Source organism: Panthera pardus, unplaced genomic scaffold (genome assembly GCF_024362965.1).
Source record: "Panthera pardus isolate Hobbes unplaced genomic scaffold, ASM2436296v1 HiC_scaffold_21, whole genome shotgun sequence".
NCBI classification, from domain to species: Eukaryota; Metazoa; Chordata; class Mammalia; order Carnivora; family Felidae; genus Panthera; species Panthera pardus.
Window position 1 is genome coordinate 12,763,007 of NW_026526777.1, and position 26,818 is coordinate 12,789,824.

At 41.1% G+C, this 26,818-nt stretch overlaps 2 long non-coding RNA genes across 2 annotated transcripts in view; both read left to right on the forward strand.

The window, feature by feature from the left end:
- The window catches only part of LOC109276588 (uncharacterized), a 53,206-nt gene extending 45,696 nt beyond the window's left edge, over positions 1-7,510 (forward strand). Inside the window, exons 3-4 of the long non-coding RNA XR_002084743.2 lie at positions 2,817-2,961; positions 5,336-7,510. This is a non-coding gene — a long non-coding RNA (uncharacterized LOC109276588). The remainder of the gene's footprint in view (positions 1-2,816; positions 2,962-5,335) is intronic.
- Positions 7,511-17,205: 9,695 nt separating this feature from the next.
- Positions 17,206-26,439, forward strand: LOC109276704 (uncharacterized). Its single transcript, XR_002084804.2, has 3 exons — positions 17,206-17,774; positions 18,884-19,160; positions 25,677-26,439. It is a non-coding gene; the product is annotated as an uncharacterized LOC109276704 (long non-coding RNA).
- The last annotated feature ends 379 nt before the right edge of the window (positions 26,440-26,818 follow it).

Genomic DNA, 26,818 nt, shown 5'->3' on the forward strand with positions numbered 1-26,818 from the left:
ACAGTTTGTGAGTTCAAGCCCTGCGCTGGGCTCCATGCTGACAGCTTGGAGCCTGGAGCCTACTTTAGATTCTGCCTCTCTCTCTCTCTCTATCTCTCTCTGTGTCTCTGCCCCTCCCCTGCTTGTGCTCTCTCTCTCTCTCAAAAATAAATACATAAATATAAAAAAAGAAAAAAGGAAAGGAAGGAAGGAAGGAAGGAAGGAAGGAAGGAAGGAAGGAGCATGAGGAATCTTGTGTGCGCTTTGGCGGGGGCCGGGGGGGGTGTTTATGGGCCATAACTAAAAGTAGTATACATCAGAACTCAGTCACACGAAAAAGCAGTCAAGCTATATTCTCAGAAAGAGGAAGAAACAGATTTGGTGGTCAGGCAGTGGAGTCTGCTAAATACTCCCATTGTTCAAGACCTATTTGGAATTCCTACTTTAAAATTATTTTCAAAACCAGTTATTGAGCCTATGAGAAAAAGAAGGGGTCTTTATTATATATACATCTTTTGGGGTGTATGTGAACAAAATTTCATTTCCAGCTTGTCAGCTCATGTGTTCCTCCGGCTCTATATTCATCGGGTTCTCTAGACAAACAGAACCAATAGGCTCTGTCTCCTATATTCCATATATATGGAGAGATATTTATAATATATATATATCATATATATATATATATCATATATATATATGTGATTTTGAATGTGTATATGTGTATATATGTGTGTGTGTGTATACATGTAGAGACAAAGAAAATGAGAGAGAGAGACACACACACAGAGAGAGAGGGATATATTACAAGGAATTGGCTGATGTCATTAAGGAGCTGACAGTCCTAAGATCTGCAGCTGGCAGCTGAAGGCCTAGCGGCATTGCTGCTATGGTCTCAGCCCCAGTCCAGAGGCTTAACCACTAAGAAAGTCAATGTTGTTCTAGTCCCAGTGCAACAGAGTCAAGATCCAGGAAGAACTGACGTTTCTATTCAAGTCCAAAGAAAGAAAAACAAACAAGCAAACAAACAAGCAAAAAACAAAAACAAGCCCCAGCCTGAAGGCAGTCAGGCAAAAGGAATTCTCTTTTACTCAGACTCTTTATTCTGTGCAGGCTTCCAACTGATTGGATGAGGCCCATTCACATTAGAGAAGTCAATCTGCTCGATCTGGTTTGCTCAGTCTACATACTCAAATGTTAATCTCATCTGGATACACCCCGGCAAACACACCCAAAATAATATTTGACCATCAGGTACCTTGGGGCCTATTCAAGTTGACACATAGAATTACCTATTACAGCGTCCCAAAACTTTTATCTACTTACAAAGTTTATTTTTTTACAAGATAAATATTTGCCAGAGCTAAAGAATCCAAAGAATGCAATGCACTTGCTGAAATCAATTTGCAAAGAGATTTTCCAAGTTTTCCAACCCTGTACTCTCAAGGTCTAAGCTGAAGATGGCAATGTTCATGTGTCTGCGTCTATATGTGTGTATGACTTCTGTGAATTCAGTTCCATGTGTAGAGCTCATTGTCTTCTAGAAAGTACCAGTAATAGTGGGGACTCTCAGAGTGCCCAAAGATTAAGTTACTCTTCATGTATGAAGATCATCGGACCTAATCTGGAAATGGGAGGAAGATACCACCAACAGTCTTGGGTTAAGTAAAAAAAAAACACTGTATAAACAAAGTGGAATCAGGGTAGTTTCGTGGTGGTGGTGATGTTGAAGGTAAGAGCTTATTATTACCAAGAATATATGGTCACCGCAACTATGGGTTCTTCTCAACTGAGGAATCAGCCCTGTATTTCTTTTCTATCCTGACGGCATCTGTTGCAAAGCCCAACATACAGTCAATAAACTTCTATGTCTAAACTTTGGGTTTTCCAACAAATCTCTAATGCACTGAAGAGCGCACTCTTCACTGTGCCGTTATTCTGCATAACCGAGCCGTGTGCGCTGGTTAAGACAAGCACAGTTACTGTAGTGTTTCGCATCAGCAATTGTGGCCTCGACAATAATTTTGGGAAGTCTCTGCAGGTACCACCCACTTTCATAGCCAAACATCTTTTTGAGATAAATGGAGAGGCTTGGGAAAGAGGCATCTTTAACTATCCTATTTCATCAGGGTATCTCTTTTCTTTCTTTCTTTTTTTTTTTTTTTAACGTTTATTTATTTTTGTGAGAGACAGCGAGTGAGCAGGGGAGGGGCAGAGAAAGAGAGGGAGATACAGAATCCGAAACAGGCTCCAGGCTTTGAGCTGTCAGCACAGACCCTGATGCGGGGCTTGAACTCATGAAACACGAGATCATGACCTGAGCTGAAGTCGGACGTTTAACTGACTGAGCCACCCAGGTGCCCCTTTTCTAACCTCTGCATAACTTCTTGCCTCAGGCTAATGGCCTATGAGAACAGCACTTTATAAATTTTTTGATCCCAATTAAGAATCACTGTATAGAGGCCTGTTCTTCGGGGCTCCTGGGTGGCTCAGTCGGTTGGGCGTCCAACATTGGCTCAGGTCATGATCTCACTGCTCGTGGGTTCCGGCCCCACGTCGGGCTCTGTGCTGACAGCTCAGAGCCTGGAGCCTGCTTCAGATTATGTGTCTCCCTCCCCCTTTGCCCTTCCCCCACTCAGGCTGTCTCTCTCTCTCAAAAATAAATAAATGTTAAAAAAAAATTTTTAAGGATCATCGTATACCTCAGGAGAGAGGGAGCATATTTGTATCTAGAGCTCTGGATGGTTTGTCTCCTTACCTGTGATACATGGCAAAGTCTATCTATCACCTGGCATTGCCTGTCCTCTAACATTTTTTCTTTTGTAATCTCTCCCTACAAGGCATGTGTCTCACATCTTCATGTCAGAAATCCCGCTCCTTCTCCGTTCTGAATTTACTGAGCCAGAGTCCATGTAAGAACAAACTGCGGTCCCCTCAGTGACACGGCACAAGACAGCCTTGTAGGTTGTGGGATATGCCGAACCAGTGAGTAATGTCTGGGAACTCTTTGGCTGACTTCCTCCTGTTCAAGGACAATTTTGCATTCTCCCAAGTGCTCAGAACGTTTCTCCTTTAGGAACAACATCTGACACTAGGATTTCTGAAACCTGAGGTACTGTGGCAAGCCAAGGCTCTTCCCGATAGGAAAAATGCTTAACCGACTGAGCCACCCAGGCACCGGATAGGGAAAAGTGAAAGTCAGTTTGGCTCCTCCTTCTTCTAACTGGTTCATTGTGTCGTGAGCTCCTATGGACTAGCCTTTACTTCCCCTAGAGGTCTGTGTAGATGGTCTGGCACCTCAGAGCAGTGCCTGGTGCCTTCATGGCAATCCAGGGTCTGGTCCCTTCCCTACGCTCCGCAGCTGTCACTTAGTGATGGCTTCTTGGATTTCTGCCTCACTTACTTTCACTACATAATTTAGAATTTAATTACATAGACTTTACATTTTTGGACTCTTGCTTCCCAATCTAAACTGCTAATTTGCTAAAGATGTGGGCTCTGTTTTGTGCTTCTTTTGAGTCTCACTCAAAGCACCTACTATCCTGTCTGAATAACTTAGCAGTCACTCACTGAATAGGTGCCATGATGATGAAGTCATACTAATTGCTTCTGATGACATACCAGGTCTTACACATTCAAATGAGTGCTTTCCTTGGCAAGTCGGCCACCTGGGGAGGCTACCCACATATGCCGATGATGTTATCAATTCTCAAAATAATATTTCAATACCTCTCTCTGTTTGCATGTGTGTCAGAATGCGACATTTAATGTCAGACATTCAGCACCTACTCTAATGCAAGATACTGTTTTCGGTGGGCACCGCGAAGATTAAAACACAGTTTCTGCTCACAGTTTGCAGTCTTCTGTAGAAGATACGAAGTCTTCTGTAGAAGGCTGTAGATGGTGATGATGCAAGGCAAAACGGGTCATGTCCTATAAATGAGGCACAAAGGATCACTGAGGACCAAAAAGACAAGACCAGGTCATTTAGAGCTGAGGCTCCCCAAAAGCTGTATACCCTTATTCTATCACTGGTTCGGCCTTAGGAAGCAACCAAAAGCTACTTGGGATTAAGCGCGGGGAATAAACTAAGTGAATACATGGGATAATACCATCTTCTAAAATGGAAGTAGAGCAATAAATCATACCCATAAGAAATGGTCTTAAAGGCCACTTTCTTCAGAAGAAAATGATGGCCAAATGAGCCAAACAATTATCAAAAGATGTTTTTTTGCCTGGCATCTAACTCTTGACCATTCAGCTCTATGCCCCAACTGTACCTCCATTTCCATAAATAGCATAGACCAGATCCAAGGTTTCCAATGCAACTATGAAAATACGCAGAGGTTATGGACCTTCCTGTGAGATTTCACTTTGAATGAACACATGGCAATGGAATAATAGTTGAGAATTCCTGGACTTTATAACTGCTGAGTACCCTTCGAGCTCACACATTCTGTGCTCTGCACATAGATGAGGAGAAGCCATCAATGCCATTGGGTGACAGAAGACAGTCAGTTGCCAGATGCGAATCATCTGTCCCATGTCCAAAAAGTCCTGGCTAACCTGCATAACCCCTGGCAGAGCCCTGCTTCTCTGTCACCATCTCGCCTATCACCCTATTTTATTTCCCTCAGAGTATTTATGACTCTTAAATTATTTATTTGCTTACCTTTGAGTTGTGTGCTTTTCCCACTAGAATGAAAGATGATCCATGAAAACAAAGAACTTGACTCTCTTGTTTATGGCCCTATCTGGGGTGACTAAATCACTGTCAGGTACATAGCAAACATCTGATACATCTTCGTGGAAAACCAATGAGTGAATGAGTGAATGAATCAATTGATCAGTGAATTCTCTTTTGTGGATAAGGATTTAGGGGGCAGGCCTCAGGAAGATAACATAATGTGAATTCAGTAAAGGTATAGCTGAGTACCATCTATGCTTTGGCATTTGGGAGGCACTGAGAATACAGAGTGGAAGGACCTATCTTTGGTGAGCTCACAGTCTATTTAGGGAAACAAAGCAGGACTGCATGGAACACTACATATAGGAGAAAAATAACAAAACAAGATAGTATGTCGAGTAAGATCTCAGAGATCTCACCAGCAAATGGTGGATTGTGAAGCAGGAAACCACATAATGTGTTAGGCATTCAGAGGAAGGGCAGAAATTCCTGTGAGCTGAAGTGACCTAGAAGATCTTCGAAGAGGAGAAAAACAACAAGTGAGAATACAAGGATGTGAATCAGGGGGTATCCCAGGCAAAGATGCCTGAGGGGAAAGAGCAAGGGACAATCTGATTGCATAGAAGGGGCATCAAATAATATGTTCAGATATCTTTCTCATTTATCTTCCAGCAAAATCCTGAAAGGAGACTATTATCTCTATTCTATGGATGAATCAGCTTGCCCGGATTCCCAAACCTTGGTGATGGAGCCAGGATTTGTGCCCAGATCAGTCTGATTTCCAGGACCCTGCTTCTCCACTGATGGGGAAAAGTCTCTGATCTGTGGAAAGGGGAGGTATCTGTAGGAGAATGGTAAAAAATGAAGATGAAGTTAATCTGTTGTTAGAATATGTTAAGGACCTCGGATGGTACTCTGTACCATAAGACAAGTGAAGATATTAAAAATTCTTACCCAGGGGAGTGATTCTTTGAAAGTATTCATTTAGGAAACTGAATCTGAATAGATTGAAAAAAGAGAAAGAAGGAGATCATGTAACAATTATCGTAACATTTCTGAGCTGAGATAAATGGAAATGAAAGAAGAAGGAACAGGAATAATGGTAGTTTAAAAATGGGAGAATCATTGGATTATTGTAGGGCAAAGTCAGGAGGAAGATGCAGCCTTAATACTGCTGTCCATTGTCCCCTGGTGTGCCCATGTCCTTTTTTGTTGTGTCTGTGGTGCCTGTTTCTGATTAGAGTCCCTATTCTCAACACACACATTCACATCACACACACACACACACACACACACACACACACACACACGGTCCTCTCTTTGCTTTTGATAATCTGTATTTTGTAGTTTTTTTTCTCCAAAACAAATATGAATTATTGTGAAATAAAAAAGGAAATTTAAGGGCGCCTGGGTGGCTCAACCAGTTAAGTGTCTGACTCTTGGTTTTGGCTCAGGTCATAATCTCACGGCTTCGTGGGTTCATGCCCCACATCAGGCTCTGCTCTGGCAGTACGGAACCTGCTCGAGATTCTCTCTCTTTCCTCTTCTGCCCCTCCCCAATTCATGCTTTCTCTCTCTCAAAATAAATAAACAAACTTAAAGTTTTTTTCAATAACAAAAAAAGAAAATTTAAGAGGGAGAATTAGTTACTGGCCACTTTTCGCAAGTAATAAAAAGTGAAGAGGCATTTACAAGATATTAAGAATAGAAAATGAAAGAGAGTTAAACTGTATATCTGAGAAAGAGAGAGAGTTCTATCAGATAAAAAAGGAAGGGTTCAGAGAACTTTTTGGAGAGTTATAAAACTTTAAGGAATTCTACTGAACAGGGTTCTGTTATCTTGCCTAGGAAGTAACTGAAGTTATGATAGACATTCATGTAGGAATTAGAACTGATACAAGCACCTGCTTTCTCCCACATCTCTGAAATACTCTTAAGATTGAGAGACATAATGCATGTAAAACTGCTTTAGATTCTTTTTGTAGAAATATTTATTGAAGCGCCTTTGAAAAGAAAGGAACCTGGTCTAAATGGAATAAAAACAAGCTTGCGTTTTTTCCTCACAACTTTCCTACATATTCTGGCATCATTTTCATTCCATATAGTTCTGATTTCTGGACATCTGGGAGGTTAGAAAGGCCAGCTATACTCACTCGTCTGTTTATACATTGGACATAATCCTCACCATTCTGTACCATAATCGTGTGTTTTTATGCCTGTTTCCCTAGAATACTGCAAAGATTAGAGAAGAGAATGTGTGTGTTTATTTTTGTGTCTCTAATGCCTTGAATAAGTAAGATGCTCCATCAATGAGGTTAATGAGCGAATAGATTTATGTAACATAAATTATGCTGAGAGATTTCATCACTTGAGAATTAATAATGTTGAATTACTCTTGGAAAGGCCACTCATTTTGACTTCTTGTATAACAACTGGTAAAATGTGAATGTTCTTGAAAGGAATTAAAAACCATTTAAATATCTAAAAGATAATTTCCACCGCTGGCTCATTCTCAGGGAAATTAGAACATTTTAGGATAAAGAGTATCAAATGTTCACAATATCCCTTTTCTTTCTTATTTTAGAAATCTCTTTTCCACCTACTCATGGGCATCAGGTGACTGTTTTGTTTTTAAAATGTTAAAACAGGAAAGGGAAATTTTATGTTAATAATAATCATTATATTCACAGGATAACTGTGAATTCATACTTCTTCATGTTAGGTACTCTGAAAGATAAAAGATAATTCACATGTGATTATATTCATATATATACTAGAGGATAAAGGTATAGATGTATATAAAACTATATCGTCTATCCGTCTATCTGGTATCATATATCTACATATAGTTTCATATGTATGTATTTTTTTTTTTAACCAGATACTGATTTATCTTGATTATGTATACAATAACATTATATAATTTAAATGACACTTTGAATTGAAGTAAATGAAAAATTTGGGGAAAATGGTAAATAATGACATCTTTTTCCGTTTGGCCACTTGGGACCACTGATACGTTTTGCACATGTAGCCCCAGTCTTCATGTTTTCCCATCCGCGTTTAGTCCAGCTCAAGAAGGAGCAACACCCTGCCGTGGGAAGGGAGCCAACCTTGCAGTCAGATGTTCCTGGGCTTGAATTGCCCCGGCTCCACCGCTGAGAGGGCGAGAGTCCTTGGACAAATCACTTCACCTTTCCGATTCTCGTGCTCGCCACGTGTCCGATGCGGATGAGACCCCGCCCACATCTTCACACGTGTCGCCTATCAAGCCCGCAGTAAATCCTAGTATGCAGGCTCTCACTTCCTCACCCCTAAATCTCTTTCAACGATATACAGAAATCCCTTTGAATCCATTGCTTCATATCATGTTGAAAAAACCAAACCCCAGAACCTTCCCTTATAGTTGCCCAAACCATACGTAGGCAATAATGCCTAGAACATACTACTAAATGTAAGAACCAATCACAACGTTTGCTCATACCGGTAGGTTGAATCTCAAGTTGGCTGCCTCCAGCTGGCTATCTGTTGAAACACTTTATGCTTTTATAAGGGTGAATCCAGAGTGCACTGAGTAATGCATAATAAAATTAGTTTGGGGAGAAAGGAACCAAGTTTAAAAGAAAAAAAAAAAAAAGAGAGGGGACAGATAAGCACAGTAAAATAATCTCCAATGACTTCATTGTGAAGTAATGACTTTTACCAAATAACTGCATTGTAGTTTTATCTTTCCAACCAAGATTGTGTTAATGCTCTAAAATTAAATCTCTTGTGAAAGTTATCTGGAATTTCTCAACAAGTTTTTAAAGGGGTTTTATTTTTTCATTGGAGGTCATGCCTCAAGAATTTGTAGGAATTCCGCCTGGAAAGTAATAATCAGTGGAAACTGGCAGTCAAAGCTAATTTATATTACTCTTCCAGATAAAAATTCCTTCCGTCTTAGACCTGCATTTCAAAAAAGATTATTATCACTCTGGAGAGAATACATCAGTGTAGAAAAAAGAGAAGAATGACCTCAAGGGTGTCTTTGCTGCCTCTGTGCAACTCCAGGTCTGCTTCTTTTTAAAACTCCCTTTTGAATCCTCTCCTCTGAAATGTGTTGAGGCGATTCAAAGCAAGAGTCTGTCAGAGGTATGCTCGAGGAGCACTCTCGAAATGATGTTCCCTAATGTGCCTGCTGTGGGAGTTCATGACACGTCTTGGGTGGTGGGGAAAGGGAGGACAGAAGGAAGATGGGGGAGACAGACGTTCAGCAACATGACCAAGAGGAGGGAGGTGCTTTTTACATGGCGGTATATTCTCATTCCCTTAGTAGCTAGAGGGATTGGTTTTTCCCAATCAGACTCTTCTTCCTTCTTTTAGCTGTGTTGGTGTTTTCATACATATGACACGTTTCATGAGGGAGCGTGCTTAATGGAAAAGCCTTCACTCTTTTTAATGGCAGACCTAAATCCAAACCTCAGGTCCTTCACTTACTACCTCCTCCGCTTACAAGTTATTTAAACTTTCTGAGCCTAAGTCTCCATACCTATAAAATTCATAGAATATTTAGGAATTGACTAGATGTCATATGTAAATCACTCAGCTTGGCATTTGGTCAGTACCAAAGAAAAATTTGTCGGAAGAACAAATGAGCAAATGAATATTAGTTCCTTCTACCTTCTCCACCCCATCCACAGAGTTTGGGATGTTAACCCAATGTGGATAACCTGGAGTCTATTCAACAATCTGATCAATGAAGTACAAAAACACTACCACTCGCTTTGGTGATTCTGGAAATTGAAGTCATCAGATATTTTTGAATCAATACCAACTAAAATCCACAAAAGAGATATGCCAAATCATGAATTCACCGACTGAGCTACCCAGGCGCCCCTACCAAATCATGAATTATATGACTAGAGTAAGCATTCAGAAGCCCTAACCATGTCTCAAGCCTAGGAGGCTGAAAAGAACTTTTAAAGGCCATTTTTTTATTCATAGTATTTCAGTCTGAGGTACTTCCAAAAACATACATGGCATCAAACTCCAAAGGCCTGCCTTTCCTATCACCCAGATATGTGTAATGAATGGGTCAGACCTACCCACCTTCCAGCATTCAACAGGCCAAAATTGAACAGAGGAAGCATTCCATTTACTAAGAATTCAATCACTCTTATTGAAATATTTCAGCAGTTGAACTGAAACTTGCTAGCATCGTAAATACAGTTTGTACAATTCCAAAAAGCATATATTTGGGACAAGGCCATTGTTAATCCTATGTGGTTTTTCAGTGGGTAGGTAATTCTTTAACAGTAGAAACAGAAGACAGATTTGCTTCCAATTGTGAGCTCATTCCTAAGGTCACAACTGAAAGCTGAAAGAGAAACAGAGTCCAAAATAAACATCAGTTTGGACTGTAAAGCATTTCTCTCTGAGGGTGCCCAGGTTTATATGAAGGAATTCCACCTCAAACAAGGAGAAATTTAACTCACTTTTCCCAGTTATTAGTGGGCATGTCTAGTGTCTGCCTGTTCACCCTGATCCATTCTCTAACCTCCAATCCATTTTCTTAAGACCCTGGCTTAAGAACCACGTGAACCCAGAGTTCTTCTAACTCTGTGCACTTTGGTTGCTCTAGAAGGGTAAAAAATAAGGTTATAAACTATCTGTAGGAACAGTCACTAACATGGTTGGCCAGAAAAGCTCAGTAAGAATGCCAAAAAGTTTAATTTGTTGTAACCTATGATTTCTTAGTAAATATTAACTAATGTTAGAAGTATGCATGGATTTACTTCCCTAGGCTGTTTGAGCCTTTTAACTCATAATTTTTTAAAACAAAGCAAAAAAAAAAAAATTAAATAACCTTCGAAAGTGACTCATAAAGGAAGGGTGTTTGGTTTGTGTCCCTCACCTCCTCCAAGCTACCCATCTTCAGAGTGATGTTTTTTTTTTTTTCATGAGCTTGTCCCTTTCACTTATGTGCCTGGTTGATGGATAATTCCCTCTGCAGGTGCCTCTAGAATCCTGAGTGCTTAACCCTTTGGTTAAGTAACCAACCGTGCACCAAGGCAGTCACTTTTATTACCCTTTACTTGGGTTATGACTGCCAACTGGGTGCCCAGTCATGCTAAGACTGAAGACTTTACCGGTGTGTAGTCTCCCAGGAGCTCTTCACAGAATCATGACTGGGACGTGAGCCAGAAACCTACATGTTCCCTGGCCACAAAAGGCATCTTCCTGGCCCAAGCTACTGAAGCTCAGCTGATCTGCAAACAGCTCAGTAGACTCAGTAGACTGAGTTCTTAAAAATTATTATTTCTTTATGATTACTTATTCATGTATTTTCAGAATGCCAGATGCCACTCTCCTTGTATCTCAAAGACACAGAACTACTTTAGAATTTGGCAAATTCTAAATGCATGTATGCATTATTTATCCTATATTGATTTCACCAACTATATGCCAGTTGGAGAAATGAGGGCAAGGGCACACTAAAAAAGAGGCAAAAGCAATTTTAAAGGCAAGAAAGGCTACCTGATATGGTGCAGAAAATGAATAGGTCAGTGAGGCTGGAGTTCAGCATCCATTCACTGGAGAAAAAGGGTATCACTGGGGACTAGAAAGCTGGGGAATTGTGGGGGCAGTCCTCAGAAGACCCATTGCAATGATCTTCCAAATACCATGGGTTTTGGACTTGATTCTGAAAGCCAGAAGAGAACGAAAAGAATCACCTGATGAGATTTGTAACGTGAAATGATAGTGCAGTTTGGGAAATAACTAAGGGATAGACCTAGGACAAAGAAGCAGGGAGTGGGGAGGCCCTGAGTTAAGGCAGTGAAGACAAGGTGAAGAGAATGGAACTTAAAATGACCACATGACACATCTCTTTGGGGACAGACATATTTTCTGATAATGAATGTTGATTAAAACAGAGGATCTCAGAGCTGGGAGGTTGTAACTCTCCTTTAAATACTGAATTTATAACTGTATCTCTCTTTGCTAATGCATGACCTCAAAGCTAAATCCAGATCGTATCAAATCAAACAAATTCACAACGATGTTGTCGTGTGGGAGATGTAGGAGGGAGTGTAAAAATAGAAAGACACCATCTCTGCCCTCAGAGATTTCATAAACTAGTTCAATGATTCTGAGTGGTTACGTGCTGTGAATAATTGTGAAGTGAGCCATAATTAAAAACTTTTAAAGGGCAATGTAAGGCAGCATATGTAAATGTCTAGTAGTCGTGGTGATAAATGTTATAATGATAATTAACATTTTTTGAGCTCTTTCTTTGATTCACTCATTTCATGGATTATCTCATATAATCTTTAGGAAAAAAGAAAATGTACTATTTTCTTCACTCTTGTGAAATAAGCTAAGGGCATGGGTAAGTTAAGAAACTTACTTGCAGGGGCACCTGGGTGGCTCAATCAGCTGAGTATTGGAATCGTGATTACAGCTCAGGTCAGGATCCCAGGGTTGTGGGATCGAACCCGTGCTGTACATGGAGCCTGCTTAGGATTCTCTCTCTCCCTCACCCTCTGCCTGTCTCCCCTGCCCTCTCTCTCTCTCTCTCTAAATTAAAAAAAAGAAGGAGAAGAAGAAGAAGAAGAAGAAGAAGAAGAAGAAGAAGAAGAAGAAGAAAAGAAAGCAACTCACCTGCAACCACACAGCTGTAAATGAAAGGGCCAGTGTGAACACAGTTTTGTGACAGACACTGTGGCGTGCTGGCCAGAGTTTCTTTCAGGATCAAAGAAGGCACTCATTTCCCCTAAAGCAGGGATCTCCGGGCCTTGTCCTTGGCTGAAAGGAGCTGCCTCACCTAAGGTGTAGCTGGGCTGGGGTGGGGGTGGGGTATACGATTGCCTCAATTGGAAAACTCTGAAAAAGTCATCCCAGACTCAGAGCTTCCAGAAGGATTGGCTGAAGCCTCTGTAGCAACTGCATTGCAGTTCAACTTCTCCCTCTGTACAGTATTACTTTCTCTCCTCCCTCAAAGGTACTGATCCTAAGAACAGTTCAGTAAACCTCCTTGTGTTGTGAGAACCTGCACTGCAAGAAAGCTTGACTCCAATGCCTGTGTGCTTAAGTACCAAGCCACGGAGTAGAGGAGTTATCACAAAGAATCTCCACCAGATGTGAAGGAAGGGTAGATTTTGAAAGACAAGAATTAGGTGCTTCAGGCACAAGGAATAATGGGAAAAAAGAAAGCATACCTGAAAAACAATGACTACATCAGTCTGACAAGAATAGGGGTCCCTGTTGTTATTAGAGGTAAGTAATGGAGGGCTATGCTCAAGCTGCTTCTCGGACACTGTAGTCAGGAGCTTCTTTCTTGTTCTCTTCTTGATGAAGAGCAGGGGACTGATATGATGGCAATGCTATTTTAAGAAAATGAACCAGGCATCTGTGGACAGATGCAACAGAACGAGAACCAGACATGAGTGACATTTTATGTTAAAAATCCATAAGGGCTCTTGGCTAACTGGATACGGGGAGTCAGGAAAGAGTAGAAGTCATGGAGATTTGGAGTCTGGGTGAAAGGGAGAAAAGCAGATTTCCTTCTAGAGAAATGTTGCACGTTTGCCCTCTTTAGGACATCTTCACGGTGGAGTTAATATGGATGTGACTGGCTGAGTTGGAGGATGTCTTCCTCTTATCAAACTTCATCAAAATTCTTCTCTTTCATGAAATGTTACTTCATTAACCTTCTCCAGCAAACTCTCCATTTTGATGGTGGTTGAAAAAAAGAAGACATTGAGAAAATAGTTGAGCTGCTTAGGGGTTAATCTGCAGCTTGGATATTTTCCCAAGAATCAGTGCCACAGAGCACGCTGCTCTGTGATGGGCAAGGGATATATGAAGACTGAACGAGCTCGGAAGACACGACAGAAAAGTTGGACCTCCATAGTGCAAGACAAGTTTTTATCCTTTTGTCCGAGGGCGAAATCTCTGCTTTAACCTTAGGTTTTTCTTAACTGCAGATGCCATATTTGCAATGCAATCTTCTTCAATAGGTACTAATTCTGATATACAGAGTATTAAGGTGCCTAAGCTGTTAGTTTCTCTGTATGCACGAGTCTAGTGGCTCAGTCATGATCAGTTACTAATCACGTGCTGAAATCAAGTAGGACAGACTTTATACAAAAACGCTGTTTTGTGTTTTGTGATCAGCCTTCCAAAAACAAGCTCTTTCTGGCTTTCAGCCATAGGAAACAAGATGTTTCACTTCAATGTGAATTCCTGATTCCATATTTAAATAAAATAACAAAACATGTGACTGATGGGGAAAACAATGACTCCAATGATATGATCGCACTAAATTGCAGAACTTGGGGAAGGGAGAAAGATGGGGGCGGTGGGGAGAGACTATATTTTCAACTGTGAACCAGAGTGTAATGATTAAAATTGTTGAGTTTGGATAACAGAATTGTTTTATTCCAACCTCTTTTATGTAATATCAGAATCAAGCCATTGTTGGTGGACCCTATACCTTCCTATTTTTGTTCTCCTCCACCTCCTCTGTTTTTTGTTTTTTTTTTTTTTTTTTTTTTCCTTTTCAACTTTTGACCAGAAATGTCAAAACTCTGTGGAGAACAGCTGTTCTCATTTCTGGCTCTTCTGCTGAGGGAATGCTCAGAATCTCCTAAAAAAGCTCATCTCCTATGGGCTGTTCCACCCTAGATGCAAACTAGATGACTGATATTTTTTTTTTAGTCTGACAAAGTGATGGTCAGAGGCAATGGGCCTACATACCCTCATCAGTGAATTTATAACATAAAAATTATTTGGGCCCAGAGCTCCAAAGTGGCAGAACTCTCAAGAAGTCTCCATGCCCGGGGCCTCTGGGATATTAACAAGACATTAACAATTCAGGCCTTTTGGGTGAAGTCAGAGAAAACCAGATGACTCTTACCCCAAGAAGCCTCCTCTGAAACCCCATCTGCCAGTCTAGGTCAAACGTCGGGTGCCCAGGAAGCTTTTCTGTCAGCATGCAACTATAAAATAAGTATTTTTATAATACCTTCCTTATGTAATCCCAACCCCCCAGTAGATGAAGAGAGAGGATGTGCCTCATTCAGCATTGTAGTCACCGTGTCTGGCCGTATATAGCACACTTCAAGGGCTCACTGAATTTCCTAAAGATGTAGTTTTTAAATTGATCTGGATACAGCTAGAAGAGAGAAGGTGCGAAAGAAATGGCATGCTGGGGAATTGAAGAGTGTAGAGGGGCCTGGTTTGAATTTCTGTCTTGGGACTATGAGAAAACAGTGCCCTACAGGCTCCCGGAGCACCAGCAGGGGAGGGTAGAGACAGTGCCCAAAGTGCCCGTTGCTCAGACAGACAGACAGAATGCTCAAGTTCAGCTCTTCCTAAACCATTTTACTGGTTTTCAAGTAGTGTGGGGGAGGACTCAGCAATTCCTACTTGCTCCCAATGGGGCATGTGTCACTGTTGAGAATCTGGGACCACCATAAGGGAAAACCATGGTTAGTGGAGAAGTCTTCCATGGTGGAAGGCTAGGACAGACTACCTGGATGGGGGAACCAAAATAAAGTCACACCAAGACCTCAGGAGGCCAACACTGCCAGGAGAGGTGAAGAAGTCAGCGAGGAGGAAACTGGACCCTAATTAGCTCAAATGTGGGGATCAGGAACCAGCAGCAGAAGATGGTGTCAGGAGAGACAAGGGCATTGCTATGGTACCACAGGAGCAAGAGGCCAGTTCCGGAGCTCACGCAGGCCTTCAGCGCACACCCAGGCACCTTCTTACATGGAGCAAGGACAGTGGCAAGAAAGGTGTTCATAAGAATCTGGGATGTGTAAACTATTTCAGTGATCGTATTAACTACAACCAGTCTTGAGAAAACAAAATCAAGCAAACTTGTTTTGGGGGAAAGCTTTATTCTCCAACGCCGTACCAGTGGGTGGAGATTTTTAATGACAATGAGAGCATTTTGTCACAAAATCAGGAAGCTGCATTTCCCCGGCACATATAAATGGAATGGGAGGAGATTTGTAACCCTGCAACAGGTATGTTTAATTTATAATCTAAGTATATAAAAGAAAAAGACTTGGCTTCAGTTGGAACCTAACTGGAGCGCTAAGAGGCTAAGGGAGAACTCTTATCTTTGAGTGGGGGTACAGTGATCGCGTCATCATCTTTACCTCCAGTCTCACCAAGGATCAGGAGACCTGGTGAAGCCTGAATATTAGGGAAGGAGTGGGTTAATGCGTAACCCATAAAACATAATAAACATTCTTACTATTCCGATAGGAGAATCATTAGGGAAGTCAGATGTTAAATGTTCCCCACAGTACAATGTGGAGAATATTGAGAGTTGGCACTTACCTCCACATGTTTGTATGCTTTTTTGCTTCTTTCATCTCCAGATAATACAAACAAATAAACCAAAATGAGTACCCAGAAGACTCAAATCCTAAATGGCAATATCTGGATTAGAGATCATTTGGTCTTGTATTACATAAGGGACTGAGAATCTATCCAATATGTAAAGATTATTTAAGTATTTTCCTTTCTCTTTTTTTGATACCATATATCATTGTATTAAATAATATATTAAATACAATTATCTGACACTTACTATATGCCAGTACTGTTTTGGGCATTTTATACAAGTTTACTTAGTTGGTCAACAGCTGCATGAAGTAGGTGCTATTAATTCCCCAGATTATAGATAAGATAACAAAAAAAAAAAAAAAGGATATCAAGCAGCTTGACTTTATAGCCAGTAAGTAATGGATGTGGAATTTGATGTCATGTTTTCTACTATAGACTGTGTGCTTAACTCCTGTACCATATTGCCCCGTGGCTAGAGCAATCCAACAAAACTTTGTCAGTACCTACCACGTGCAAGGTGCCTTGAAGAATACAAAAACAACTCACACAGCTATGGTTAGAGGTAAGATGCAAACTCTAGAAGCAAACACTCTAGAAGGAGAAACAAAATGTATGTACAAATCACATGGTACAAGAGAGCCACAGAATGTTCAATTCTTCTCCTCCCCTTTCTTCCTCCTCCTCCTCCTCTCCCTCTCCCCACTTCGTCTCCTCCTCCTCTTTCTTCTCCTTCTCCTTCTTCCCCTTCTTCCTCTTCTTCTCCTTCTTCTTCTTCTTCCCCTCCTTCCCCTTCTTTCCCTCCTTCCCCCTTCCCCTCCTTCCCCTCCTCCTTCTCCTCCTCCTCCTCCATCTCCTTCTTCTTCTTCTTCTTCTTCTTCTTCTTCTCCTTCTCCTTCTCCTTCTCCTTCTCCTCCTCCTCCTCTCCTCTTCCTCCTCCCCCTCCTCCTTATTCTTCCCCTTCTTCCCCTTCTTCTCCTTCTTCCTCTTCTTCTTCTCCTTCTTCTTCTCCTCCCCTCCTCCTCCTCCTCCTTCTTCTTCTTCTCCTCCTCCTCCTCTCCTCTTCCTCCTCCTCCTCCTTCTTCTTCCCCTTCTTCTCTTCCTCCTCCTCCTCCTCCTTCTTCTTCCCCTTCTTCTTCTTCTTCTTCTTCTTCTTCTTCTTCTTCTTCTTCTTCTTCTGGCATGAGAACCAAGGCACCACACCTGAGTATTTTGACAAGTTCTAGCAAGAAAACAAAGTGACCTGTGACTTCTCCTTTGTAGATGTCTCTCAAGCATCTGGCATCAGTGAGCAGAGCCAAGCTCACCAGCAGCTCCCCCTGAACCTCAGAGTCCGTGGGCATGGAGGATTTGGGATCAGCAGCGTTGGCCCCAAGATGCTATTTCTCATTCCATTAAAGAAGAGTTGATGAATACACATATTCCTCCAAAGTGAAACCGGGTGGCCAAGTGATTTCAGTATCAGAGAGATTCACTTGGCTTTAAACCCAAGTTTGGTCACTTAATCGTGTCATCTTGGGAAAGTTTATTTAACTCTTCTGAACCACAGATTCTTCATTTGTAAAATGAATGGGACATGAGCTATTGTGGGAATTAAGGAAAACAATGCCCTTGAAAGATCTTGACAACACCAAGAACTTGAGAGAAAGAAAAACAGCTAAAACAGAATGTGAATGAGGACTGAGTGCTTCCTCCTCGAACTAAAGACTCTTCACTCAACACAAGCCTTCTCTCTGACCACTCCTACATTCTGTGGCCTATTGGCTTATAGGTATAGACTTTTTTTTCTGCACCTGATGCATTATTTTCTGGAGCTAGCTTCTTTGCCCCGTTTTCTCCATTAATCTGCAAAATCCTTAAGCACAAGGACTGTGCATTCTACTTCTTTTATTTTCTCTTCCCAACGTACCTAATAAAAACTCTCCCCACAGAGCCTGCCTTCTGTGATAAGAATACAAATACGTGGCACTTGGTAATTCTCAGCACTACACCCTGCGCTTTACAATTTACAGATTAATTTCACGCGTATCGCCTTATTTAATCTCGCCACACCTCTCGTGGCCTTTCTTGCTTCTCAAATCACGGTGACTGGGCGGTGCACAGATTCAGTTATGATCGGGTTTCAGCATTAAGCATGGACTCTGATACTTATCGATTTTTCTCGGTCACCGCCTTCTTGTCTCTAGCTTTGTGCCCTCCGAAATGGATCTCACTTTCACACCCCCGGGCCCTGTACCTCCCCAAGAGGGTTCAAACAGCCAAAGAAAACAAAGAGTAGCGTGTGCCAATGGTCTCGCGCCCTCTCTCCCTCCAAGGAAAACGGCCTACGTTTATCAGCCAGACTCTTTAAGGCATTAACATTTTCTCACCAACGCAAGCAAAATGATTTAAATGAGGGTGTGCGTAATGGCATTTTATAACGAATGCAGTATTTTAAAAGCGTACGTTGATTTCAAAGCTTAATTTTACTAAAATTCTCACAAATCAAAGTGAATGTGATTTTAAAATTTTTATCTGGCTGCCATCTGCACTGGCATCTGCTTAGCATGGGGTAGCAACGTAAATAATTCTGAAAAACGATTCTGTAGACCAGTTAGCTCTCTGCACAACCAGTTACATTATTTACAGACAGGGGAGACTGGAAGGCGTGAGAAGCGGGTGCTTATTATTCCTCCTCATCTTTATCCCTGCGTCCAGGAGAAGAGAGGATTACTGGTGTTCTCGGGTACAAAACTGAGGCCAATAGCCCGTCTCCAGAAGTTCCGAAGTCAGACATCTGAGCCTTACACACCAGAGAGCAAAATGAACAAGTGGATACAGTGTGTTTTTCTCTCATTTTGTGTCCCTCCTCACCAACTCCTAACTTCCATTCTTTTGCAGGTTCATTCAGCAAAGCAGGTGAATGTGGGAAAGGCGGAAGGAACCCCCTACAGAGAAGTATCCCAAAGCAGGGGGAGGAGGGCCGTGGAAATGTGGATGGAGAGCCAGAACTACCACACATAGGACAGGCAAAGCTTTGTGGAGCAAAAGACAGGAGGTGTTTTCCTGGAGCTGCATGTGCCTGAGCAGGCAAAGGAGTGGATGCTTTTCTGCATTCATGATGGAGCTTCACTTCTTGGTGGATTCTGACCAATGAGCTGAGGTGCCAGTGTCCCAGGTCTGTGTAGTATGACGTCTGGGGGCTTTGTTTTCACTCAGGGAAGAGAGAAACTCCTCAGGTTCAGAGCATTGTGCAGAAGGAAGCTGCAAAGTCCAGACAGAAGGCGTTTTAAGCAAAAACACCTTTGGTGTTTTCTCTTAGCCACCGTGAGGGACCCTAGCATAAGCCACGGATATGGAACTGATTGTTTACATGTCATATGAACAAAGAGAGTATGTCGCTTGTTTTGAAAGTTTACCCAGAGTTCGGCTCTGATCAGAGTTGAGATTCAGCTGGCATTAGCTTGTGAAGATATTAGAATATGTCCTTGCCTGTTGGTATACAGCTCCTGCTTCTAGCTCCTCAAATGATTTCCAGGGCTTAGGATTCCCCAGTTTGTCACTTCAGGTGAGGCCATTAGCTACAGGTCTCATACACCAGGCCCCCTTCCCTGTTCCCTGGGGCAGGAGACAGCACCTCTGGGAGTTGTACAGACACCCCAGTGGGCAAACCCCCGGTGGACACGTGGCCCCTGAACTTCAGCTATCTGGCTATTTGTGGGAACCGTAATCTTCCAAATGCACTCTGCTGGTTGGTTTGTATGTGTGTGTGTATATCTGTATCTGCCTATCTGTCTATCTCTCTTCTCTATCTATTATCTATCATCTATCATCTATCTATCTATCTATCTAAAGAGATGATATTCACATACCATGAAATTGACCATTTTATTTTTTACTTTTTACTTTTTTATTTTTTGGATCATTTTAAAGTTTATAATTCAGTGATATTTAGTACACGCACTCACAGTGTTGTGCAAGTACCAGATCTATCTAGCTCCAAAACAATTTTTCACCCCAAAGAAAACCTCGACCCAATAGGTAGTCACTGCCCATTTTACTCTCTCCCCATCACCTAGGAACTACCAAACTACTTTCTGTCCATATGGACTTGTGTATTCTAGACATTTCATATAAATGGAATTATACAATCTACAGCATTTTTTTTTTTTTTTGGTCTGATTTCTTTTGCTTAGCATGCATTCAAGGCTCATCCATGTTACAACTGGTATTAGTACCTCATTCCTTTTTGTTGCTGAATAAGTTGAGCAACCAAGCTGTCTGGTTTCCAATCCAGACCAAGCTGCCTGGGTTCCAACATCTACTCACTTATGTACTAACTGTGGGCCAATGCAAGGTCTTTGATGTCTCCTTGATAACAATTTTCCCCATCTGTAAAAAGGAGATAAGAGTAGCCCCTGATGTACGGGGATGTGGTGGTATTAAATCAGTTAAAATATATAAAAAAAAAATTAAGAACAGTGCTGAATAGGTATTTAGTACATGTATAATTGTTCTTATTCATTTTTGTGAACCCGATGAAAATGGCAGCATGTTCGTTGGGGTTATCTGCTCTCTAGTGGTTCTGATAACTAGGCCTCCTGCTCATTCAGCCATGAGAGCAATTTTATTCTCAGTCTCCATTATCTGACTAGTGCCCAGACACAGAGCATGTATGTTCCCCACTGTATTGTTACTCTTCTGATATTATGAATGAGATATTACCTTCTGACAAGATGTTTTCTGATATTATGATTGAGATAATGAGATAAAATTGATCTTGATCTTGACTCCTGGTACTCAATGAGTAAATCATTACCCACAGATCACAGATGAAGCAATATAAACTTTTACTTAAAAATATACTGGGATGGGGGTGCCTGGGTGGCTCAGTCGGTTGAGCATCCTATCAGGTCACGATCTCGCAGTTTGTGAGTTCAAGCCCCGCGTCAGGCTCTGTGCTGACAGCGGGAGCCTAGAGCCTGCTTCGGATTCTGTGTCTCCCTCTCTCTCTGCCCCTCCCCTGCTCACACTCTGTCTCTCAATAATAAATAAATGTTAAAAAAAAAAACCGCTTTAAAAAATATATACTGGGATGTACAAGGTAATCTGTCTCTCAATAATAAATAAATGTTAAAAAAAACGCTTTAAAAATATATACTGGGATGTACAAGGTAATTTGAAGATTGAACTACACTACCATTCCCAACAAATATTTTTGCCTCTCTTCTGCCCAAAGGCTTATAAAAGGCAATTGTCAATCACTACAAAACCTCTTCTTAAAAAGCTTTGTTTTGATTTTGAACTATTGTATCATTAATTTTATTTTTACCGGAGTAATCAGTGTAGAATTTAAAATTCAAATAGCACAAAACAGCTAACAATGAAAAATGCATGTTTTCACTTTCCATCCTTTTCTACACCTGAGTCCTACTCCTAGAGGCAAATCTTCAATTTCTCTGTTTCTTCTTTGCCTTTAATTCCATGTTCTAAAATAATGCATGACCTGCTGTTTTTCCATTGATAATTTTAGGTATGGATTACAAGGATTTAGATCTCTCTCTCTTAGCTTTCCTTAACACTATCTCCCAACCAAGTTAGGCCAGAATTTATGATCGTATCAACAGTAGAGTTACCCTCACAAATGACATGCAAACAAGCACGTACTATGGCCATTTCCTTGTGGTGTTGTACCAGGTCCTGGAACCAGGCTCTGGAACTAGACTGCTCAGTTATAATCCCAGCTCTGTCATTTGGCAGACAGGTAACATTGGGCAAATTACTCACCTTGTGCTACCACATATTAATTTTTTTAATGTTTATTTTTGAGAGAGAGACAGAGTGTGAGTGGGGGAGGGGCAGAGAGAGAGGGAGACAGAATCCAAAGCAGGCTCCAGGCTCCAAGCTGTCAGCACAGAGCCGGACGTGGGGCTGGAACTCACAAGCTGTGAGATCATGACTTGAGCTGAAGTCAGCCGCCCAACAGACAGAGCCACCCAGACACCCCTCATATTAATTTTCTAGTCATCCCAATATCTCCGCCACAAGACTGTTGATAATCCATTTACTGAAACAGATCAGTCCCATCTCCCCGCTGCTCCCCTCTTTCTTGGAGCCCCACTTCCTTCCTTCCCTTGCAGGTGGGTCATTTGCCAGACCTGTCCGCAGTCACCCTGCTGCTCCTCTCCACCTCTCTCCTCTGCTAAGGAGTAATTGTGGCATCTTCTTTCTTGGTTTACCCTGTGGTTTTGCTGAAACCTTTTCACTGATAGCTTCCTGAGAAAGAATACAAAGGAAGGTGGGATGTTTGTTTTGTGTTTTTACCATTTCCTGCATGACAAAATTATTTTAAAAAGCAAATGTTTTATCCTTATAATTGATAGTTTGGAAGGAAATAGAATTCTAGGTTGAAACACATTATCACTCAGAACTTTTCAGGCTTTGTTCCAGTCTTCTAAGATTCAGTTGCTATTAAGAAACCAAAGACCATTCTTGCATATTTGACTGTTTCCCTCCTCGCTTTTGGAAGCTTCTAGAATCTCTTTCCAATTTCAAGTGTCCTCAATTTTTTCATGACCTACCTGAGGTTTTGTCTTTTTTCACTCATTGCACTAACTACATCCCTGTGCCTTTTCAATAAGGAGACACACAAGTTTCAGTTCTGGAAATTTAAAAAATTGCTTCTTTGATAATATCTTCCCTTCATTTTTTCCCCTTCTCTTTATAGAGCTCTTAATTATTAGCTGTTAAACTCTGGAGACAGATTCCTTATTTTTTCTTATCTTTTCCCTCCCTTTTCCTTTTTTTCTTTTAATTTTGTTCTACTTTTGAGAGTTCCTTAACCCTTACAAACTTCTATTTAATTTTTAGTTTCAGTTTTTGTATTTAATAAATAAGAATTATTTCTTGTTCTCTGATCCTTTTGAAAAGTGACCTGTATCTATATTATGGACTGAATTTTATTTTCACATCTTTAATATAATTTTTTTTAAGTTTACTTTTGATTTCTGTATTGACTCTGATCCATCTAGGTCCTCTTTGCCTATCTGAGCTTTATTTGCGTATTTTGTTTGTTTTGGTCTTTATGTCTCTGGTTCTTGTCTGTTCATTTATGTGTAAGAATGAGCTGCTCAAACAATGCTGGTACTGAATGCATAAGGGGGGTGGTAATTGACAGGGACCACTGTAGGTCCTTGGTGGGTAGATGACCTACCCTTTCCATTGAGGTGCACAGAATGCTTACCTAGAAACTTTTTTTCTGTGGTTATCCAGGAAAAAAATCAACTTCTGCCAGAAATGGAGCAAGAGGGTAGGTGTAGAGGGAGCAGCATGGGTTACTGAGAAAACTATAAACCCTAGAAGTGGGTAGAGAAAGAGTAGCTGAGGGAAGGCCATTCCCAGCGTTGTTTTTCTTGATTCCCCCCATTAAGAAACTCCCTTGTTTGGTTTCTCCAGAGTATAATCCTCTGGTCCCATCCATCCATCCATCCTTTCATCCATCTGGTGTGTGTGTGTGTGTGTGTGTGTTGTTGTTGTTGTTGTTGTTGGGAGAGTGGTTTAATAGTAGCTACGTGTTTGTATGGGGTGCAGGCAGAGACTGGGATCCATATCTTCCCCTAAATTCCATCCTCTGCTGAACCTAAATCATTCAAATTCTGAGCCTTTCTGGGGTTTTGCAGAGTGAATTAGCTCACTTCTTATTTCTCTGGATGACAGGTGGTTAGATTTTCCATTCTGTTTTTCCATTTACATCTACCCTTTTCCAGTTTTCAAAAATGTATCAAAATCTTTTATCCATTACTGTCTTTTTCCACTGGTTCTCCTTATCTTTATGAACTAATAATTTCCTCTGCTCCTCCTCCTCCTCCTCCTCCTCCTCCTCTTCTTCTTCTTCCATTTCTCCTTCTTCTTCTTCTTCTTCTTCTTCTTCTTCTTCTTCTTCTTCTTCTTCTTCTTCTTCTGACATTGGGGACCAAGGTGGGGGGAAGAAGGATGGTGTTAAATGCATGTGTCTATCCACTAGTTATCTGGCTGCATGACAAAAAGAAAAGATGCTAGGTGTGTTTTTTGTCCTATGAGTCAAACGGTCAGGTCCATCCTGATCAGGGGATTTTAGTGGAATATCACTTCAACCACCCTAGGTAGTTCCTGAAAAATTAAGTAATAAAATCTCATTTACCTTGTAAGTATTTGACTTTTTAAAATGTTGGAATCCCTTTGCAGAGGGTCCTCAAAATGGTGAATTGAGATTTTGTTAAGTTGGCAAGAAATTGATGGATATGAGAGTAGATTGTGTTCAGTCACTATTTGTGATTTGATGCTATGGAAACCAACATGTGTGCTCTTCTGAGATTAAACATATCCATTGTTCAGAATGTATAATGTAGTAATTAGCAACTTCTTAACATGATTCCAATAACTGTAAAAAATTAGTCATTTTCCCTTCATCTTCTTTCTGTATACATCTCAGGAAAATAGGAAAAATCGTAGTTTCACAGGAAGAATAAAATGCAGCTTCAAATCTTGGAAAAGAAGATGTCCACTTGTCTAAACATGCTGTCATAAAGATATTAGGGGTAATAATATTATGATAATAGCTTTTATTTATGGAGTGACCAGTTCAAGTATTTTGCTAAATTTCAAAAATATCTTTTTTAGGCATCAAAAAGCCTTATGTAATAGGTATTATCTACATGTTTACATGTGGAAATGAGGCTCAGAAAAGTTATGAGGCTCAGTGAAGGTCCAGAAGGGATTTGGATGACAGCCTGAACTTCCCTAAATCCTACGTACTCCATGTTGCAGTAGGGAGTGATGAAAAGGACATTCATTCGTCAACTTTTGAAAAATTGTTGGTGATTTCCCTTAGGAATCATCTGTCTCCATAGCATTCATTCTCTTCTGCCACTTAACCTCAGGGAACGAAGTTAAGATATTTGGTGTATTTGTAACCAGATTTTCAAATATCTTGAGCTCTCTTTAAGGTGCAAGCTTATCTGCAATTTCTTCTTTCTCATTTTTTTTGGGGGGGTCTGGTGTGATTTTTAGACATGGCTAGGGAGATTTTGGAGTTATTTCATACATCTCTGATGAAAATCTGATTTGAAAAGTCTCCATTTGAAAAAGTATAAATCTCACTGCGAAAAATCCTCTCAACTTTGGTTTTCTCCACACATTTGAAAATACCATTCATGACAGGATGGCTATGCTGCAATTCAACCAACATCCTATAAAGAAATTCAACTTGTCAAAACTGACTTGTTAAATAACCTTGGAACTGCTATCTGAATAAGAAACTAGATCCGAACTTGGATAGCAAACTTCAGTTTTATGGGTCTTCCAATGACCTCATTGTTATAACAAATGAGTACATCAGGTTTCCTTATCCATCAGGAAAGTCCTACACTCTGTGTGTCAGATGACTCAGAAAACACACAAATGTCTCCCATGCTGAAAGATAAGCAAGTTCTGGATTTTCTCCATCTAGCGTCCCTTACAGCTATACATCAAAGCAACATCATCTCCAAGTCAGGTCCTGACTCCCCAGCGTGTACTTCTCAGTTCATCTGGGCATCAGACCCCTAACTTCACAGAAAGCCTCCTTCCTCTCTTTTCTTTTCGGAAATATGCTATATGTACTGGCACGTAGTCATATAGGAGCATCAGTAACACTATGCAATCCTGTCCCTTTCAGGGATCCACCCCCCATCACCCCCCTTCACCATCCTCTCCTGACTACAGTTGGAATATTGCCCAGATTCAAGGATGTCATCTCAACAAGCAGTATCTCCCAGCTGCCATGAGGGGAGGTAAAGACACATGAGCTCTTCATTGCCTTCCCAAGGCTGTATTGAGAAAAGGCAGTCAAGTGAGAATACTCTTGACATGGGATTCCTGGAAAGGCCCTACCAGCCATACCCCCTTTCAGGACTGTACCTCCTTCTCGCGCTCTTGACTTAACCTGAAGACTTCCAATCCCCTCCACTTCCACAGATATTTGGCAATGTCTGGAGACACATTCGATAATCATAACTGGGATAGGCGTGAGGAGAGGCACTACTGGTATCTAGTGGGTAGAGGCTAGGGATGTTGTTCAACACCCTATGACACTCAGAACAGTTTCCATAACAAAGAATTGTTTTGGGGGCGCCTGGGTGGCTCAGTTGGTTGAGCGTCTGACTTTGACTCAGGTCATGATCTCCCGGTTCGTGAGTTTGAGCCCCGCGTCGGGCTCTGTGCCCACAGCTCAGGGCCTGGAGCCTGCTTTGGATTCTGTGTCTCCCTCTCTTCTCCCCTGCTCACACTCTGTCTCTCTCTCTCTCAAAAATAAATAAATATTAAAAAAATTAAAAAAAAACAAAGAATTGTTTTGCCCCAAACATCAATAGTGCAGAGGTTAAAAACCTAATCCTAGGCTCAGAGGCAAGTAGACAAAATGTCAGGTGTCATATCTTCTGTCCCAATCCACAAATCGTTTATTAAGTGCTTTTTATGTGGCAAAGATTGTGCTCAATATCAAAGGAGACAAAAAGGAAGTTCACAAGTTAGAGAAGAAATAAAGAATGGTGGGGCAAGAGCCCTGACTTAGGCACCAGACTCCCTGGGTTCAAACTCCGACTCTATCACTTATGAATTGTGTGGAATTTGGCAAATTTCTCTTTGAGCATCATTTTTCTTATCTGTTAAATACCTCTGAACAATATTTTGGATATTACAAGCTTGTGGTAATGTTTAAATGAATTATAATATATATAGAAGTGCTTTGAAAAGGCCTGCCATATAGTAAGCTCCCCCACCCCACACATAGCCTTCCTACCACTTAAGGTGCCTGGAACA